Below are 20,881 nucleotides of genomic sequence, written 5' to 3' on the forward strand. Positions count from 1 at the left end.
CCAGCTGTCACAAAACAGATTTTGGGCTCAGACAAACACATTTTGTAGAATAATCTCCTGTTTTACCACAGTGGATCGGTGGAGCTTAGCTAACATCAGTCTGCCCTATAATTCACTTCCCCATCATCTTTTATATCCTGTGTACTTTCTTCCTCTAATACATATCCCCCAGCTGTGGAATACCGGCCCCCCACCCAGATGTGCCATTGGTGCTGGACAAAAGGAAGCAAGTCTCTACCTCTTTCCCCACCAGAAACTCACATTTGTAAAGGCAAACGTATAAACAGAAACTGATTTCTTCTCTGACTGGTGCTGAGAAAAAGAGATTGAAACTCATGTGCAAAACTACAGGAAGTAAAATGTCCTCCAACCAATAAAATAAGGATCTCTCTGTACATGAGTCTTGTCTGGAGTAATTGGCTCCTCATTACTGAAGACTGTCAGACAAAGTTTGGTAATTTGGTAGCGCAGAAGAGGGAGGTGTTCTTGTGCGTGTGTGCGTGTGTGAGTGTATGCACGTCTGTGTGTTGCAGAGCTAATCCTTTTATAAAAAGCCTTTCTTAATTACTTTGCATTTTGTTCTTTTGGACTGTATTCTTTATTCAGCATTTGCCTTTTTAATCTCACCTCCCCCAATTCTTTCTCATGCTTAAGAAACATATATTAAGGCATCCTTCATTCTAAAAGAAGTTCTTTTTATCACTCAGTTCTGTTTCTCTTTGAACTGGCATATCTATTATTTCCTTTATCAAAGGATTCGTGTTTAGTTATGTATATTCTTAAAAACAGGATACATAATACTCTCCTTTGAGGTCTGGCTAGTATCCACACAACTGCAGTGGAGCTCCTAAGACAGACCTATAAACTGGTACAACAGGGTTATTATATATGCACTTTCAGGCTCACATAAGGTCATGGTTTGTGGCATATTCTCCTGAAGGATGGATTTTACTCAGTAATAAAACATTAAAACGCTATTTTATTGTTAAAACAAACACAAATTACAAAGTACACAGTACAGATCTTCATAAGATCCTCAAATCCCAGGAGCACCCCAGGTTGCCACACAACTCCCACTGAAGCCTGGTAGGTCCCCCACGGAGAAGCAGCCTAGCCACTGGAAGAATAAAACCCAAATGCATCTGAGTAGAAGCAAATGGAAAAAGTAGTTTAAAAGAACAGGAGAAAAGAGCAGAAGCTGCACTATCAGTAAATGTGAGGTCATTTTTGGTTGTTGTTATTACTTTGCAAAAATGACAGGAGAGGGAGCTCTAGAGCCATAATGCTAAGAAGTTGTTCTGACCCATCCCCACCTGCCTTCCTAAAAGTATAGAGAAACTCCAGAAAAGGAAGAGAAAAAGGAGAAGGAAGAGATGGGAGAAAAGAGAAAAGAGAGGAGGAACAGTAAGAAGAGGATGAGAATTAATCACAGTCAATTTCCGTCTAAAATTATTATAGGTTATTATTAGGAAAGAGAATATGAGCAGAAGGACTCAGGCAATGACATTATGCCAGAAAAACATCCCCAAAAAAATGATGAGCTAATACCTAGATTTTTAACATAGCTCAAATAAATTAAAGGAGCTATGAAAGAACAACAAAATTAGAAAAACTCCCTATTGAGAGGATTAGAAAAATTAAGATATAAAAAAAGAAGATAATTCCAATGAAAATGAATGTTTGACATCAGTCTTTACTTTTGTTCTGTTGCATGTAACACTGTTGCTCTCCTGGCACTCTCCTTCTCTGGCCCCTGGTTGATGGTAGATTAGGACGCTGATACCCCGTGATTCTCCTCCAGCAGCTTCTGCCTGCTCTGATTCGGGCGCTTGTCTTCATCTCATCACAGAAAGGGCACATTTCCTACGGCTCTCTCTTGGTCAGTTCATTCAGTTCACTCTGCTCTGTAGCCGCAGCGACTTCTACTGCACTCCAAATATGCCACTCTACTCTTACCTGCTTCACCCACGACTAGCCAGCTGCCTTTCTGGGTGTCTCACTGGCATCTAGGGTGACCCATGTTTTAAGCCACCTATTTAGTGTTTAAATCTATACCTCACCTAAAATTCTATGACTTGGAAAAAATGATGTTTCTTCTCTTTCATTCCTTCAGATTAAAAACTCAAAAGCACCCATCAGTGTTTTCTTTCTCACACTGCCATTAATCAACTGCCCTTTTCTGCTCATTTTCACTTTCAAAGTATTTCTTAAAACTGTTCCCTCCTCCCACTCTCGGCTCCATCCACATCTCAGAAAAGGACTCTGCTTCCTCTAACTCTTCTTTCTCATTTGCAAGTGATGCTGCAGAACCCAACCACACTTACTGGGCTTGGGGGCTTCCATTTACATAGAAAATACTTTTGGTGGGTGTTGTCACTCAAAGTTGTGCTTGATTCTGCCTTCTTTAAAGAAAATGGATCCTCAACTTGTTTTTGTTCTCAGCACCGTGGAAAGAATTAAAAGTTTTTAAATAACAGTAGCCAGTAGGAATTATAAAACAGTTACTGTTATGACAATTATAACTATACTAAAATATATCAAAGTGTACTTAAGATTGTTCCAGGGGTCACCCTCTAGGAGTGTGTTGCTGTTTGCTATCCTTTCAACACTTTTATATACAGGAGACAATATCTTGGAGTATCTCCTTGAAAAAGAAAAGCTACATTTTCCTCTTTCTCATAGCAATTTGTACCCTGATGTTTGTCATATCACATAAACCACTCCGCTCAGAACTGAGCCACATCAGAGTTACTGGTGTTGGGTAAATTAAACACTGCTGTCCAAAAAAAAAAAAAAAAAGGCCACTTTGTACCAGTAGAGAAGAATAAAAGAAGATAATTCCACTGTGAGGAAACATCACCAGATTTCCATGTATACGGTAGCACATACCTGCGTGCTCAGTTGGACACGACTCTTTGTGACCCCATAGGCTGCTCTGTCCATGGAATTTTCCAGGCAAGAATACTGGAGTGGGTTGCCATTTCCGACCTCATGGGATCTTCAAAACCCAGGGACTGGGCTTGCGTCTTTTGCATCTCCTGCATTACAGGCTGATTCTTTACCGCTATGCCACTTCTTATTCCTTGTAGAGATAAGCAAATGTTCCCTGTTGTTGTCCGCTGCGTGCTTGGGAAGAGAGCCTGAGCTACTGTGTAGGTTCATGTTTACATGTGCAAGTAATACTCTATTTAAAAATATATAGATATTTTTTATGTTGAAATACCCCTGATAAACAATGCATTAGTTTCAGATGTACAGCAAAGTGATTCAGTTATATATATACAAGTTACTCTTTTATCCATTATTGGAAGAATTCAGGTTATTACAGATTTTGGCCAATGTTATTCTTAGATTATTACAGAATATTGCCCGGAGTTCCTTGTGTTATGCAGCGGTTCCTTGTTGGTTACCTGTTTTAAATATAGCAGTGTGTCTATGTCAATCCCAAACTCAAAATTTATCCCTCTTCCCGCCCTTCCCCTCTGGTAACTATAAGTTCCTTCTCCAATCTGTGAGTCTTTATTTTGTAAGTGAGTCTTTATTTTGTAAGTGAGTTCATTGTATCATTTTTCTGGATTATGCATAGAAGCAATATCATATGATATTTGTCTTTCTTTGTCTGACTTTCTTCCCTTATTAAGATAATCTCCAGGTCCATCCATGTTGTTGAAAATGGCCTTATTTCATTCTTTTTAATAGAAGCCTACTATTTTAAATACAAAAATCTGACTTCTTATTGTATCTGTTATGTTTTCAAGAAGAAACCCTAAAAGAAATATTGGTGAGTAAGAAGCACCTCTCTCCTTCAAGAAAATTTAGTAATTCAGCTCGGAGAAGGCGATGGCACCCCACTCCAGTACTCTTGCCTGGAAAATCCCATGGATGGAGGAGCCTGCTAGGCTGTAGTCCATGGGGTTGCTAAGAGCTGGACACGACTGAGTGACTTCACTTTCACTTTTCACCTTCATGCATTGGAGAAGGAAATGGCAACCCACCCCAGTGTTCTTGCCTGGAGAATCCCAGGGACGGAGGAGTCTGGTGGGCTGCCGTCTATGGGGTCGCACAGAGTCGGACACCACTGAAGTGACTCAGCAGCAGTAGCAGCAAGACAGTGTTATAAAATTTTTATTTTTATTTTTGTCTTCAAAAAATGATCTGACACATTCCAAATGGAACGAAGACCGTTAGCAGATAGATTTCCAGGTCCTCCAACAATGAATTTCTGGCATCAAGCTGTGGCATTAGAGAAGTGAGGGTTAATTATTGTGTCATTGGTATCCACAGATTTCATAATTTAGACTTTGTGCAAATGGAGAATTGTAATCTTCAACTGCCTTTTGCCACACTGCTGAGTGGCAGCACAGTCAAATATGACAGATATATTGTGGATGAAAAAGCCTGTTTACCTGGGGCAAACAAAGCTTATCTTTTAAGACCGTGTTTGAAGAGTGCACAGAATTTATAGGGAAAGTAATAATCTGGAGGATGGATATGCTCAGGAGCTTTTCTGACATTTGTTTTCTCCACATAACATCCGTGGGATGTGATGGTAAATTCAGATTATCTGTTCCAATAGACACGTTCAATTTAACACTCAACATGATTCATTGCTATCCCATACTCTGCTTTTTCTAAGTTCTTTTAAATTACCAAAGTCTCTTATATGTAAGCTGCACTGACCAGTTTCCCTTTCACTTTCCACTTTCATGCATTGGAGAAGGAAATGGCAACCCACTCCAGTGTTCTTGCCTGGAGAATCCCAGGGATGGAGGAGCCTGGTGGGCTGCCATCTATGGGGTCACACAGAGTCGGACACGACTGACGTGACTTAGCATTAGCATGAGGAAAGCATCTCTTTCCAAATATGGGGAAAGTTCTACCATTAGATATAGATTTACTGTCAAACTACATGTTAAAAATAACAATGATTTGGATAAAAACAAAAGTAAAATCCACTAGAGATTACTTGTACTTATTGTGAATTTTTGAAATCAAATTCCTTAAATAATATTTAATTAGACATTAGGAAAAGGAAAGATCATTCGGGACTGAGAGAGAAGTTTCAGTGTGTTGTCACAAGCGAGTGGCATCTTAGATAAATGTAAATATCTACAAGTTCGAGTGGGAAGTTGTGTGCAGCAGCAGAAAATGAAGCCACAGAAGGGTCTGAACATCTGTATCTCATTCTTTGTAAATCAGTCTGAGGCTACTCTGCATGATCTAACTGCAGTGCAAACAAATGTTCCATTCAAGGTGATCAAATTGGGAAACTCAGATTTAATGGACTAAAACTAAAAAAAAAACTAGAGATTATGGTAACTGCTCAGAACTTTGCATGTCCTTGTCAGTTTAATTAAACAATTTATCTTTTTTACTCAGATATATTGATTTCAAGGTAGAAACACGTATCTTCTGATTTTGATTATGTAAAATGCCAGGGTTAATGTGGAAGAAAAGAAGCATCTGTGATGCAGTCCTATTCACCAGACTCTTTGTGATTGTGTTGAATCTTCACAACAGTCCTCCAAAGTAACCCAAATGCTTGTTCAATGTGAAATTAATTGTAATTTAGAGAGTATGAAAGAATTTTTCTGAGGCCATGTGACTATTAGTGGCGGATTTGGGATTCAAACAGAGTTCCATGAAGACCCAAACCCTTTCACTTCCTCTGAATCATTCTACCCGGCAGTAAAGATACCTGTGTTGGATGGATGCAGACACATCCATTGATTCTGTCATAGTGTGACTGGGTAATGAGATAACTTGATAAATGGATGTGGGGGTTAGTTTAGAAGTTTGTTTTAAAAATGTATAGTTAATATCTTGTAAATTGCATGTAAATATTTCTGCGCTTATTATTTGTGTGAGACTGGAATCAAGATTGCCGGGAGAAATATCAATCACCTCAGATATGCAGATGACACCACCCTTATGGCAGAAAGTGAAGAGGAACTAAAAAGCCTCTTGATGAAAGTGAAAGTGGAGAGTGAAAAAGTTGGCTTAAAGCTCAACATTCAGAAAACTAAGATCATGGCATCTGGTCCCATCACTTCATGGGAAATAGATGGGGAAACAGTGGAAACAGTGTCAGACTTTATTTTTCTGGGCTCCAAAATCACTGCAGATGGTGACTGCAGCCATGAAATTAAAAGACACTTACTCCTTGGAAGGAAAGTTATGACCAACCTAGATAGCATATTCAAAAGCAGAGACATTACTTTGCCAACAAAGGCCCATCTACTCAAGGCTATGGTTTTTCCAGTGGTCATGTATGGATGTGAGAGTTGGACTGTGAAGAAGGCTGAGTGCCGAAGAATTGATGCTTTTGAACTGTGGTGTTGGAGAAGACTCTTGAGAGTCCCTTGGACTGCAAGGAGATCTAACCAGTCCATTCTGAAGGAGATCAGCCCTGGGATTTCTTTGGAAAGAATGATGCTAAAGCTGAAACTCCAGTACTTTGGCCACCTCATGCGAAGAGTTGACTCATTGGAAAAGACTCTGACGCTGGGAGGGATTGGGGGCAGGAGGAGAAGGGGACGACAGAGGATGAGATGGCTGGATGGCATCACTGACTCCATGGATGTGAGTCTGAGTGAAGTCCGGGAGTTGGTGATGGACAGGGAGGCCTGGCGCTGCGATTCATGGGGTCGCAAAGAGTTGGACACGACTGAGTGATTGATCTGACATGATCTGACATGACAGAGTAGCTTGGGAAAATGCAATTACCCATCCATCTCTCTGTAAATCAATGAAGACAACTGAAACAAAAGTGTGCTTATTTCATCTTTGCTGAAAGGCATGTTTTTTTTACCAAAAGTTAGTTCGATAATCTGATTTGTAAATCTTAGAAATCTTGCTCTATATAATTATTCACCTGGAACGATCTCCTTTTCTTTCTTTCTCTCTTTCTTTGAAAAGTTATGAGAGAACTGAGAATCTCTCCTATGCCATTTGAAAGTGAAAGTTGCTCAGTTGTGTCTGACTCTTTGTGACCCCATGGTCTATACAGTCCCTGGAATTCTCTTGGCCAGAATACTGGGGTGGGTAGCCTTTCCCTTCTCCAGGGGATCTTTCCAACCCAGGAATCAAACTCAGGTCTCCCCCATTGCAGGCAGATTCTTTACCAGCTGAGCCACAAGGGAAGCCCTTTGAAGAAGATTATGCCATGAAGTATATGCCATTTGAAGAAGATTACAAATGAAAAAAAGATGGCTCTTGGAGTTATTTTGGTGCTAATGAAAGAGTCGGCTTTTGAGTCAAGCACACCTATGTTCAAACATAAATAGTTTTCAGATAGTTTTAAGTTATAGCACCTTGAACAAATCACTTAAACGGTCTACTTTTCCATGCCTTAATGTGTAAAATGGAAACAGTCATATCTTCTCACAGGTTTATGTTGAACATTAGAGAAGATAATGAGCACAGAATCATTTAGGCCAGTATTCTGAACACAGTAAACACACAGTGGGGCACCAGGCATCACTCCCCTGGTGCCTCAGTGGTGAAATAAAATAAAAATAATCCACCTGGCAGTAAAGAAGATGCAAGTTTGATCCCTGGATTGGGAAGATCCCTGGAGGAGGAAACGGCAACTCACTCCAGTATTCTTGCTAGGGAAATCCCAGGGACAGAGGAGACTTCAGGCTATAGTCCATGGGATTACAAAAGAGTCGGTCATGCCTTAGCAACTAAACAACAATAGAAAAGTGCAAAGTAAATGCTAGTTCTTCTATCTATCACTAAAACTACTATACGTATTATTGCTACAGTCACACCTAGGAAAATTAAAATATCCTTATGAAGCCTCAGATCCCTCTTTATTTATTTAAAAATTGGTGTATAGTTGATTTACAACATTGTATTAGTTTCAGGTGAACAGCAAGGTGATTCAGTCATGCATATACATATATTCATTCTTTCTTAGATTATTTCCCATATAGGTTATTATGGGATATGGGGTAGAGTTCTCTGTGCTGTACAGTAGGTCCTTGTTGGTCATCTATCTTATATATAGATTCCTCTCTTTTTAGTGAGGCTTAAATGAGAAAGCATATGTAAAATATTCATCACAACACAGAGCCTTAATAAATGTGAATGACACTTCTCAATCCATTTTCATCCAGACACCCTTTTGTCACCAAGTAACTGCCCTTTGTTAGGCTTGGGACTGCAGACAGTCAAAACTGATATAACTTACAGAGCCCTGGCATTTCAACTTGGTCTGTAAGTTTTCTGGGGAGATACACATTCTCAAATTGATCTTCCCTCATGAAAGGAGTCACCAAGTCTGGGAACTTTACCCACACTTAGTCTGATTAGATAACAGCTTTCTGCTATAGTAAATAGACTGCCTTATTGGGATGACAGTATCCCAAGTATATTGAAGTCAATCATATAACTTTACATCAGCTTCTCTTAGAGTTTATTGTTTTGATCTAATCAGTGCTCTTTAAATGTAATGTGCACACACATCCTCTAGTGATATTGAGGAAGTGAAGCTTTGGTTTCAGTAGGTCTAGGCCATCAGAGGTTTTGAATTTTGAAGGTCCCAGCTGATGAAGACACTGCAAGATCACACTAAGAGAGAGTCCCAGTGACTTGCAAATGGTGGTTACTGAACACATACTCTATTTAGACCAAAACTTGTACTAGCAAGTATTAGCAGACCTTCCTTTTCAGTCGTATATTCTTTCTGCTGAGCTCTGTGTCTGCTCTTTTCAACACCCTCTCTTTAAAAGTGAAGGCACTTAAAGTAAAAATTCTAACTTCTCCTCAAATAAATCATTTATATTTGTATCTAAAAAATCTTTGACCTGTGTTTTTGCTGTTCTTCTTAGTATCCTCCCCTCTTCTCAGCTTGGCAAACTTCTCATCCTTCCAGATCCAGTTCAGGTTTCTCTTCTATGAACTTTCCCTGGTTTACTTCCTTCCCAAAACAGTACATTTTTGCATGTTGCACATGTAAGTTTAGCAATTATCCTTTTATTTTGTAGTTTATTATTTTTTATAATTTTTTCTCTTTTTTTCTATGTTATAATATTGATGATAATAGAACACCATAAAGGAATATCAGATCCAACTCCAAGCACCTGATGCTGTCTTGGCAGACACTAGGCAATAAAAAATTTACTCTAAGACTGAAGCTTATATTAGAACAAGCGGAGTCTGTTGGAAGTGGGCAGGCCTGGGTTTGAATTCTTGCCCCTGCAAGATGAGGTACATGTATACCTCAATGTAAAGGTATACAAGTAGCCTAACTTTTCTTGACCTCTGTCTTCACATGAAAATTAAAATATTTCATCTTACTCTATTTGGCTGATTATCTCATATAAGGATTATATGAGATAACATCTGTGTTGCATCTAGCCCCAGTACCTAAGAAGTAACCAATAAATGTTAATATTATGGTTAATTATTATTCTTAGTATTATTGGACTGTTTTGAGAATTACCTCAAATCACATCAACAGATATTAGAATTCATCGCTTCATCTTTCATTTTAGACTGAATGAGTTAATGTTATATTTATTTAATCATGGTCTCATAGTGTCCAATGTTATTAGGACTCTCAAATTTTCATAGAATAAGAGCTATCTAAACAAAAATGAAATATGGAAATGCGTGTTATCTTGCATTTCACAGATTAGGCCCTTGAAAGATGTTTTTGAACTAAGTCATGAGAACGCTTCCTTTGAGCAAAACTTCTTACATAAATGCAACCTTATGACTGAGAGCATTCTGTATTTCCAAGGTCAGCCATTTACTAAGATACCTAATTTGCAAAGTAGGATATAGTCTGCTGTGTCTGGTGTTCTTTTCACTGCTGTTTTTATGCCACAATTCCTCCTGATCCATCTGGCCAAGAATTTGCCTGGGATGTTGTCTCCCTTCTTGTGTCTCAGTCTTTGCAGCAGAGATAAATGGATTAAGACATGAAATAATTGGAGCACGTCAAGTGGAGAAGACAATCCCTTTCCATAGAGTTGCCTGCATTGATTGCAGCTTGAATGCATGATGACTTCTTTCCCATGAGGGTGAAAAAGAAATAGTTTAAAAAATACCCAGAAGTCTCTGAAGGAAGGAAACTAATTAATGGCATTATTATCTTAAGCACAGCAAAGATTATTGAAAAGTTTCCTGTTACTCAAAACACTTTAGAAAATAAATTATGATTACCTTGGATACTGTAATTTAATGAATCTTCTATTGATTTCTTGTGTGTTTACAGAGAGGTTTCAGACTTTATTTTCAACAATTTACACAGCCCTTCAATGAGAAGCCTCCATAGACACTGGGAGGAGAAGCCGTTTTCTGATATTGCATGTCATAAGGCAAGCTGGAGAAGGCAATGGCAACCCATTCCACTACTCTTGCCTGGAAAATCCCATGGATGGAGGAGCCTGGTAGGCTGCAGTCCATGGGGTTGCTAGGAGTTGGACACGACTGAGTGACTTCACTTTATTTTTTCACTTTTATGCATTGGAGAAGGAAATGGCAACCCACTCCAGTGTTCTTGCCTGTAGAATCCCAGGGACGGGGGAGCCTGGTGGGCTGCCGTCTATGGGGTCGCACAGAGTGGGACACGACTGAAGCGACTTAGCAGTAGCAGCAGCAGCAAGGCAAAAGCCAAGAACTTGGAACAAGGGGAAAAAATATCAGACCTGCCCTGAATATAGTGTTTCTTTAAAATATATAGCTAGAAATGGACTGACCAACTTGAAGGGGGTTATACATGTCCAGATGTCCTAGGCAATGCCACAATTTTTAGCAAAGCAGCAATCGCAGTTGACATTCCAGTTGCTTTGCATCCTTAGCAATAGGTATTATTTTGGAGTTTTTTATTTCGCCACTTTGCTCTCTATATAAATGTGTCTTTGTATTTGTATTTGATGGAAATAATTTGTATTTCCATCACCATGTTTCCTTATGTATTATGGTCATTCGAATCCCCTTACTTTTTTGTTTTGAGTGCTTCTTTGAGTCTTCTGCCCATTTTTCTCTTTGGTTACCAGTTTTTTTTTTTCTTATTGAATAATAGTACTTCTTTACTATTCAAAATATTTGGCCATGTGTTTAAGTGTATGTTGGGAATATACTATGATTTCTACTTTCACTGGGTTTCTGATGCTTTTGGTGATTGAAGTTAATTATGGATTTTAATGTAATGCTTACCTATTTACCTTTTCCATTTTAGTTTGAGCTTTTGGAATTGTGTATAAGAGGTCCATCTCAACCTTGAATTTTTGAAAACATACTCCTATATCACTTTCAAAAACTTTTGTATTTTTGATTTTTGTATTTAGATCTTTAATACACTCTGAATTAAATTTTCTTGCTGTGCTAGTTATAACAATCAGGCCTGATTAGGAGACTGAGATCAGACAGTTTTTCTTAACAATTCTTTATATTAAATTATTTTAACTAGACACTAACTACATCCCACATGTAATTATGTGGCTAGAAAAACAAAACAAACAACCAAAAAGAACCTTGAATTAGCACAGAGGTGGCAGCTGTAAGAAGCAGCTGTCATATATATTTTTCATTGTATGATCTGGGAAACAAAGGGAGAGATTGTTGTTATTGGTATTTGCTCTCTTAGAGGAAGGGATCCCAGTGCTGAAACTCAGTGGAGGAGCTTCTGCGCAGTTGGTTCTGAAGCGTCTGTGGCTGAAGTGTCTGAAGCGTCACTAGCTACCAGAGCCATGGTCTCCTGTGAGAGAGCAGTGAGGTTCTGCAAGTGTTGGAAAACCTGTATTTAACTACCATGATGGGGAGGAGCCACCTCTGCTAAGTTGACCCTCACAAAAGTAGAAAGCAGACTGGAAGCCAAAGGGAAGCCATGATTTTGAGCTGCTTCAGTTTTCCAAATTTCTGTCTCTGTCTTCCCAATTTAGTGAAATCACCATGTTTTGTTTGGGATACCCCAGCCATGGATCAGAAGGCATCTACAGGTGGAAAGCCAGAACAATCAGCAGGCTAACCTCATTTGATTCCCCTCAAGTTTCCACTGTCGGGGATCACAGTTCTGCACCGCTTGACTTCCAATGTCTGATAATATTTGTTTTTTAGTTGTATGTAGCAGGAAGGGTAGGTCCCAGGTAACCAAACGTGGTTAGAAGCAAAGCTTTTCATATCTTTGATTCTATCCAATTTTTATTCCTGATTAAGAAATAATTTGACATTATTATTATTATTACTTGACATTATTACTGTATTCTTTTAGCTGGTACAATTTCCTGACATAGTTTGTTATATATTTTAACTATACATACATATATATATATATTTATATAAAATACATTAGTTTTATTTTTAAGTGGAATGTAATGCAACTGATTAGTAATGTTTTGCTGGTGACAAACTTTTCTGTTTGGTTGTCCAGAAATGTCTTTATTTGCTTCAGACTTAAAAGACAATTTCATTGGAATATAAATTCTAGCCAAGAATCTTTTTTCTTTAACATAATGAATATATGTTCTACTTTCTCTACTTTCAATGGCTTCCATTGTTGCTACTAGTCTGTTATTTCTCTGGAGGTAATCAGTGTTTTTAACTGATTTTAATCTTCATTGCTTTTGAAGTTCTGCAGTTTACCTATAATAAACCATGCATAGTTCTTCTTTATTTTTTTATTTGGAATTCTTTGAATTCTTAAATCTGTGCTTATTTCATCCTTTTTGTAATTTCTTATCTGTTCTGTCTAAGTGTTGCCTCTATTTTATCCCCTCCCTCTTCTCTTCTGGAAACCTTGAATGCATGTTAGATCCTTGCTATCTTCCATGTCTGTGTTTCTTCATTTTTCTCATGTTATTTGATCTCTGCTGAGTTCTAGATAAGTCTTGTTCCTTATTTCCAGTTTACTATGTATCTCTTTAGCTATTTCTAATCTCATAAATCGATCCAGTTTTAAAATCTTGATTTCTTTTTTCACTCAAGCAATTATGCTTTTCCCCAAAATACCAGGTTGTATTTTGCTATGCCATGTTACATACAGATACTTTCTAGCTTGACTTTTTTTCTTTTTTAAAAACATAGTAAGCTACATTAAAAACCATGTCTGAAATCGGAATTTGTGTTTTATTTTTCCACTGATGACTTTTATTCATGGAAACTTATTTTCCTGTGTGCTTCATGTGTATACTGGTGATTTACGTTAGAAATTACTGGTGTAAATTATTTTGTGAATTTGTGAGGACTTCAGTGAAAATGCCTTTTTAAGTTTTAGTTACCAGGAGTTCTGAGTGCCTGGAAATCTTTAAATTCATGCCTTGAAACTCCTTGGCCCATTCAGGTGAATTTAAACTACATCCATGTAAGAGAAAGATTTGGTGTTGTGACTTTTTAGGGAATTTTATTTTCCCTTCACTAATCAGCTCCCCTAGTTTATTTTTTTTTTTTTAATTTTATTTTATTTTTAAACTTTACATAATTGTATTAGTTTTGCCAAATATCAAAATGAATCCGCCACAGGTATACATGTGTTCCCTTGAATGAAGAATAGTGGTTTTATTTTTCTGCTTAAAATTTACCTCAAATATTTAGCTATTTTCAGGTCTGGTTTCCTTTTAAAGAGACTACACTTACAGTATTAAACTTGGGTAGGCTCTGGTCATCCAAGCCAAAGTTGAATTTTATTGTGACTGGTGAGATTTCTTAGTGTACAAATGATTTCCCTGATCTGTTTACCACATTATATAGTCCCATTTATCTAGATATTGGCCTGACAAATCCTTTTAATCATCTCTACTCTACTCTACACTGCTTTTAAGAAGATTTTTAATATACATTTCCCTTAGTTTTATTTTCCTTATGTTGTTGTGGTTGTTCAGTCACTAATTCATGTCCGACTCTTTGCAGCCCCATGGACTGCAGCATGCCCAGTTAACCCATCCTTCAGTATCACCCAGAATTTGCTCAAATTCACATCCACTGAGTTGGTGACACTATCTACCCATCTCATCTTCTGCCACCCTCTTCTCCTTTTGCTGTCAATCTTTCCCAGCTTTTAATATTTTTTAGTGAAAAAGGTGGTCTGAATTACACAGTTTAACATATACCCTAAAGCAGAGGTACCCTAGATAAACTTTCATGGGATATGACTTCTCCTTTGTTTAAAATCTATACCTTTGTATTTTTGACAAGTAAATTCTTTTTAGTTGACATCTTTTGCCTTTAAACATACAGCTATTTCAACGATTGGGTGGGGGGGGAAGACTTTGGGGCAGATAATTTCATTAAAATTTCCTTTCAACTATATCTTTTCAGGATGCTTGTACTAACAACATCTTAGTATGCAAATATTTTTTTTTTGAAACAGTTAATAATGTTGTTTGTTCTTTCCCTTAAAATTTGTCTTTAGAAGATCACTCTTGAGTTATATGAAAACTTAGTGTTTAAATTAACCTGCTTTTAATGTTAATGAAGCAAATGAATATGTAAATACAAGTAATAAGAGTGATAATAAATTCTGTATCCAAATACATGGATATTTCCCTATAGAATAAGGCTTGTTGTTGTTATTGTTCAGTTGCTCAGTTGTGCTGATTCTTTGTAACCCCATGAACTGCAACATGCCAGCTTCCCTGTCCTTCACTATCTCCTAGATTTAGCTCAAACTCTTATCCACTGTATCAGTGATATCATCCAATCATCTCATCCTCTGGTGCCCCCTTCTCCTCCTGCACTCAATTTTTCACAACATCAGGATCTTTACCAATGAGTTGACTCTTTACATCAGGTGGCCAAAGTACTGGAGCTTCAGCTTCAGCATCAGTTCTTCCAGTGAATATTCAGAGTTGATTTCCTTTAGGATTGGCTGGCTTGATGTCCTTGCTGTCCAGAAGAAGTCTTGGACCTCATCTATTCTCTAAGTTTAGCCATCCAGTATCAGGCATGAAATTAATGGCAATTTCCAGTTTATATGATAAACTTCATTTACCGACATAATAGTCCAAAGTCAATATGCTTATGAAATGGTTATTTATTGAAGGAGGTCATCTCTGACCCTGAAATAACAAGACCCACTGTTATTTCTTGGCATTGTCAACAGTATCTTGTTCAGACAAACATTTTGTCTTCTTCCATAGATGATATTATTAGTGGTAATATTGATTGTTAATATATCACTTAGCTCAGAGGACAGAGTACTTATCTATAGGGTTCTGTAAAGAGTTGGTTAAGTGTGTGCGCAGAGTTCCAAGCTAAGCAATCATTGGTGAGTCCTTGGAAAGCAAATATATATATATATAACCCTAGTCTTTTTATTTCAGAAAAAATATAAGACCCTTGCCTTTTTTATTTGATACATTTGTCCTAATGGTATTGTTTTCATGCTAGTGTGATAATGGTGGTAAACTAATAGGTGATAAATAAAATGTAATTGAGATTCATTGGCACTATGCATACAATAATAAGAATTTGTGGAAGAGGATAACAAAGGGAGCTTCAATGAAGACATATGTGTGATACAGTGTAGGCTGAAATGAGCATGAGAAAGACCAGCAACTTGGACAACCCAAGGGGAATGATGGGAGAAGGAATATCTTACCTGTGTCTGTTGTGGGAAAGATATGAACCTGTCCTAGGTATAGACGGAAGGAAAATGTGTTTGGAGGATAATAAGTAAGAATCAAGTTGGCTTGAAGGAGAGGTTTCCTGTTGCTGGATGAGGCAGGTCCTTTCAGACCCTGGTACGAAATCTGTTGGAAAGTGGAGAGTTATCTGGAGGGTAGAAGTAGATCCATCAGTTACAAAGCTAACATATTCAAGCATGAAGAAGTTGACATGAACCTGAACCAGTGTGGTCTCCATGGAGATGCCTCTGATGAGTTTATTATGATTTGGGAAAATTGGTTAAGCTCCTTGAGCCTCATGGTCTTCCTCTAGAAAATTAGAGATAGCTCTGTAATAATTAAACTCCATTTCAGACTAAAGTCTCTGAGTTCAGTGGGCCACAGGCAAGTGAACACCAGCCAAGGACTTCTGAGTTCAGATCAAAATGTTTTAATTTTTTGCTACTATTGCTAAAGATTTTTATTCTCAAATTTGTCCTGGAATATCCAGTGAGAGGAAGGGAAAAAAATGTAGCTTTAGGGAGATTTTATGGAATGGTGATTTCTTAAAAATATTAAAAAAAAAAAGAAGAAGAAGAAGAACTCTATCCTGTTCTGTTGCTAGAGACCTATTTGTTTTACAGAACCACTGGGTGGCTCCTGTTATATTCTTTGGAAGGCAAATGGTATCCCAGTAAAACACCAAATGCGGCCTTTGGGCAGGCATGAGACCCAAAGAAGTTTGAGACTCCCATGAAATCTCATTGCCACCTTCTTTTATAAGTATGACTTGAAGTTTTTCCAACTATTGGTAATGACAATTAAGGTTTGGAGTTATGCCAAGTGTCTAAATATTTGGATGACACTATTGTTTTCTTTTAATTCTTACATTTTAAGTTATGGATTTAATTTTGGCTGTGCTGGATCTTCATTACTACTCCGGGGCTACTCCCTAGGTGTGGCGCCTCGGCTTCTCCTTGTGGTAGCTCCTCCTGTTGTAGAGCATAGGCTCTAGGGTGTGTGAGCTCAGTAGCTGTGGTGCTATTTGTAGAATCATTCCCACGTCACGCATTAGCAGAGGATGGACAAGATGGGAGAGAGTAAGTCAAGATTCTTCTCAGGGACCCACAGTTGCTATAAGGAATGCAGCTAAAGGAGCCCTCCTTAAACCTGATAGAGACTTTTCAGAGTTTTCGTGTCTAGAAAAGACTGTCGTTTTAAGACGTTGTCTCACATTTCTGACTTTTACAGTTGTCCTGTGCCGTCAGCACATCATTTCAGAGTAGCTAAACAGGAGGAGAAAAGAGAATCATTATTGAATGGCAAACAGAAACTTAGACACAAATAATGTAAGTGGTCTGATAGGGCTTCTGGAACCAGGGAACTAAATTAGACAAGTCTCATCTTCCTCTTTAGTTGATCCTAAGTGTTTCTGATAGAGTCTGTTGTAGTAAAGTTTAGTACATGATTTAGGTAACCTCTCAGGCATGATATAAAAATGTTATACTTGTTTATAACATTTTCAGTTCCTATTTGGCTGATGCTAATCATTTTATTTTTGAAATATTTCTACTTATTTTCTACTTACACTTGAAAACTCCATTTTGTTTCAACCTTTCTTTACTTTAATTTGATGGAATTAAAGCTCTCCTGAAGACTGTTTGCTGCCAAGGCCCTAATTGGTTGTCAGACAAAAATGTCATGGGAGGAAGTCACCATCTCAAAATATGTTTTAACCTCTTTCTTTTCTGAATGTTTGCAATACCTTTCCAACCATTTCTTTCCTTCTAATCCTGTTCAGCTTATAAATGAGACATTTGTTAAAGTACAGGGAAATATAAGTGTTCTAAAAATGAAATTATATCTAATTTTGACTTATTTAGGTGATATATTGACCTGTTTGTTTTCATTACACTTGAGATATAATAGTTGCATTTTCAGTAACACCAATTTGAACAAATATTTTTTAAAGCATTCAGTAAAGCAAACTGATAGTCCTGCATACCTTCTCTGTGCTCCAGTACTTACTGACATCATCATAATATCTCACAACAAGATCAGCAAAGTATTATTTATCTACCTAACTAAGACTCAGAGGCTGCCATACATCCAAGTGGCATGATTATATGTAGCAGAGCTAAGACTTCAATGGGACTACAATGTGGAACTACAATGCAGTTTCTTCTGTCTCTGGAACTTAATTCAAGTGTGGTCCAGACCAGCAATATCAGCATCACTCAGGAACTTGTTAGAAATGCAGACTCTCTAGTGCCACCCCAGACCAAATGGAATCAGAATCTTTCTTTTAACAAGATCTCTGAATGAATTCTTTTAATTTCATGGCTGAAATTCAAAGATGCCTACTCCTTGGTAGAAAAGCTATGACCAACCTAGACACCATATTAAAAAGCAGAGAGATTGCTTTGCCAACAAAGGTCTGTCTAGTCAGAGCTATGGTTTTCTCAGTAGTCATGTATGGATGTGAGAGTTGAACTATAAAGAAAGCTGAGTCCTGAAGAACTGATGCTTTTTTTTTAATATATATGAATTTATTTATTTTAATTGGAACTGATGCTTTTGAACTATGGTTTTGGAGAAAACTCTAGAGTCCCATGGTCTGCAAGGAGATCAAACCAGTCAATCCTAAAGGAAATCAGTTCTGAATATTCATTGGAAGGACTGGTGCTGAAGCTGAAACTCCAATACTTTGGCCACCTGATGTGAAGAACTGACTCAATGGAAAAGACCCTGATGCTGGGAAAGATTGAGGGCAGGAGGAGAAGGGGATGACAGAGGATGAGATGGTTGGATGGCATCACCAACTCAATGGACATGAGTTTGAGAAAGCTCCAGGAGTTGGTGATGGACAGGGAAGCCTGGCATGCTGCCGTCCATGGGATTGCAAAGAGTCAGACATGACTGATGACTGAACTTACTGGATGAATCCTATGCGTAATACTGAGAAGTGCTGATTTATGCAAGATATCTCTGAAGCAGGGTGCTTTTTTTTTTCCTTTTCTTTTCCTATTTCTCATCTTCTGTAAATGTAAACACAAATGTGACATACTTTGAACAAGTTTATTTTTATTTCCTTACAAAACACATTTAATTTTTATAAGAACATTCTTAGGGGATCTCATAGCACTAGTCCAATTCTTTTTCTTTCTTTACTTTTCTCTCAGACCATTTTTTTTCCTCTTCATCTTCTAACATCTATTAAAATATTCTCCAGTGAATTAACTCTCATTATTATAAGGTGCAGTGGATCTGGTGTTTCCTGTATGTATTATGAAGAATGAACAGTTATAGGTTAAGCCATACATTCCATTCATTTTTCATGTCCCTTAAGTACTTGCTGTTTACACACTTTGAGCATTATTCTTTGTACATGTAGTAAAATTAAAAGAAAAAATAAACTTAAAAAATCAAGAGGTTATTTTGAATGAATACTTTAGAATTTCTTTTTTTTTATTTTAGCCATTTCTAGATTGTAAAACATTTTCTGTGTGCAATGGGTATCACAAACTGAAATCAGAATGATACAAGATTAATTTGGATCATTTTACTAAATTGCCCAGAAAATAAATATAACAATTGATTTAAATCTAGTAAAGAAATTTACTCATTCAATTTTGCCATTTTGAATTGTTTATTATTTTTGATAGACAACATGACATTATAGATTTAAATATATATTTTGTTTGTTTCAACTTTATAATATTCTTAGGATGATACAGATATGTGTGTCCTTTCATAGGTGATTACAAACATATTTTTATATAATCTTAGAATAAGAAGATATTTACAATTAAATCATATCTTTTTTTTCTAGAATACTTCATTAGTTTTTCTGCAAACAAAATATTCAGCTACTCATGATTAATAAATTTATACATGCTTTATTTTTTAAAAATCCAACCCAGAAGTGGAGAACTAAAGTTATTTCAAAATTATGATTTTATCCTTTCAGTGGATGTCTATTGATTGTTTATATTTTACATGTTTTGTTTTGTAATACAATGATGAAAAAAACATATGGTCCCTATCCTTATGTAGCTGACAGTGCTGTGGTAAGGGAGACATAGAAACACTAAATTACTTCATCAGGAGTCGGTTCTACAGTAATGTATACTTCACAGTAGAAGAGTGATTTGTCTTGAGATATGAGGGTTAATGGCAGGTAAATGGGCTTGTACCTGAAGGGAGAGAAATACAGAATGATGACACATGGCTGGAGCAGCAACGAGAAGAGACAATGATAGGGAATGAAGCTGGACAGGTTGGCTGAGGCCTGTTTACAGCAACACATAAGTCATGCAAAGGGAACAAGCTATGAGAAGTCACTAAATAACCTTCACCCATAATATTCAGTATTTATTCAGTACGTGCCAAACATTGTGCTGGTGATTGTCTGTGTTGTACCATCTAATCTTCCATTGCGATTTTATATGAGGGCGAGAAATGGTGCATCTTCCTGTGTGTTATGCCAAGTAAAGCATCTGGGATTTGTGCTCAGTATTTGCTGTTTCTAACACTCACTCTGCTTCTTGGTAAATTATGAAATATAACATTTATTCAAAGAATAAAAATTATGTACACGTAAAACATAACCCAAGATATATATAGATATATATATATATATATAGTGCTCTCACCTACCCAGTTTAACATATCAGATCATTAGTAAAACAACTGAGGCTTCCATTATGCACCTCAAAAATCTTAATACTCTCCAGGAGGATAAATAGTGTTCTTAAATTTATACATATCTCCACAATATAGGGTTTGTTTATTTATTTATCTTTTATTGTGAAAAGAACACTTGACATCAGATATACCCTCTTCATCAATTTTTAAGTGCACAATAGAATACGGTTGCCTATAGATACAATGCTATACTGCAGAGCTCTGGAACTTATTTCTATTGTATGACCAAAACCTTATGTTTATTGATTAGCAGCACCCCATTTCAGAAACTAATTTAAATAGCATAATACCTAACATCTATTTTGGTGACTTTTTAAAATTCAATTTTATGTTAGTGAGATTTATCTCTCTTTGTTAATATAGTTGTAGAGAACTTATCTTTGTATTTCATTTATATTCTAGCCTTATGATAGGTACTTTTTGTTTCTTTTTGCTTTTATTGTAGGTGTTGTTATATGTTTTATCTGTGTTTCATCACATAACTATGCAAAAGTTTTTCTAGAATATTGATTGTATCTAGGATGTTATTTCTCGGTTGCAGTAAGTGTCCATTTTAATTTTAAAAGATAATACTAAACAGTTTTTCAAGTTTATTTCATTGGTTTACAACCCTATTCTTA

At 36.9% G+C, this 20,881-nt stretch overlaps 1 protein-coding gene across 3 annotated transcripts in view; it reads left to right on the forward strand.

Moving 5' to 3' along the window:
- The window catches only part of NRG3 (neuregulin 3), a 1,249,006-nt gene that overhangs the window by 1,007,643 nt on the left and 220,482 nt on the right, over window positions 1–20,881 (forward strand). The window lies entirely within an intron of this gene.

This window comes from Bos mutus, chromosome 28 (genome assembly GCF_027580195.1).
Source record: "Bos mutus isolate GX-2022 chromosome 28, NWIPB_WYAK_1.1, whole genome shotgun sequence".
Lineage (NCBI taxonomy): Eukaryota > Metazoa > Chordata > Mammalia > Artiodactyla > Bovidae > Bos > Bos mutus.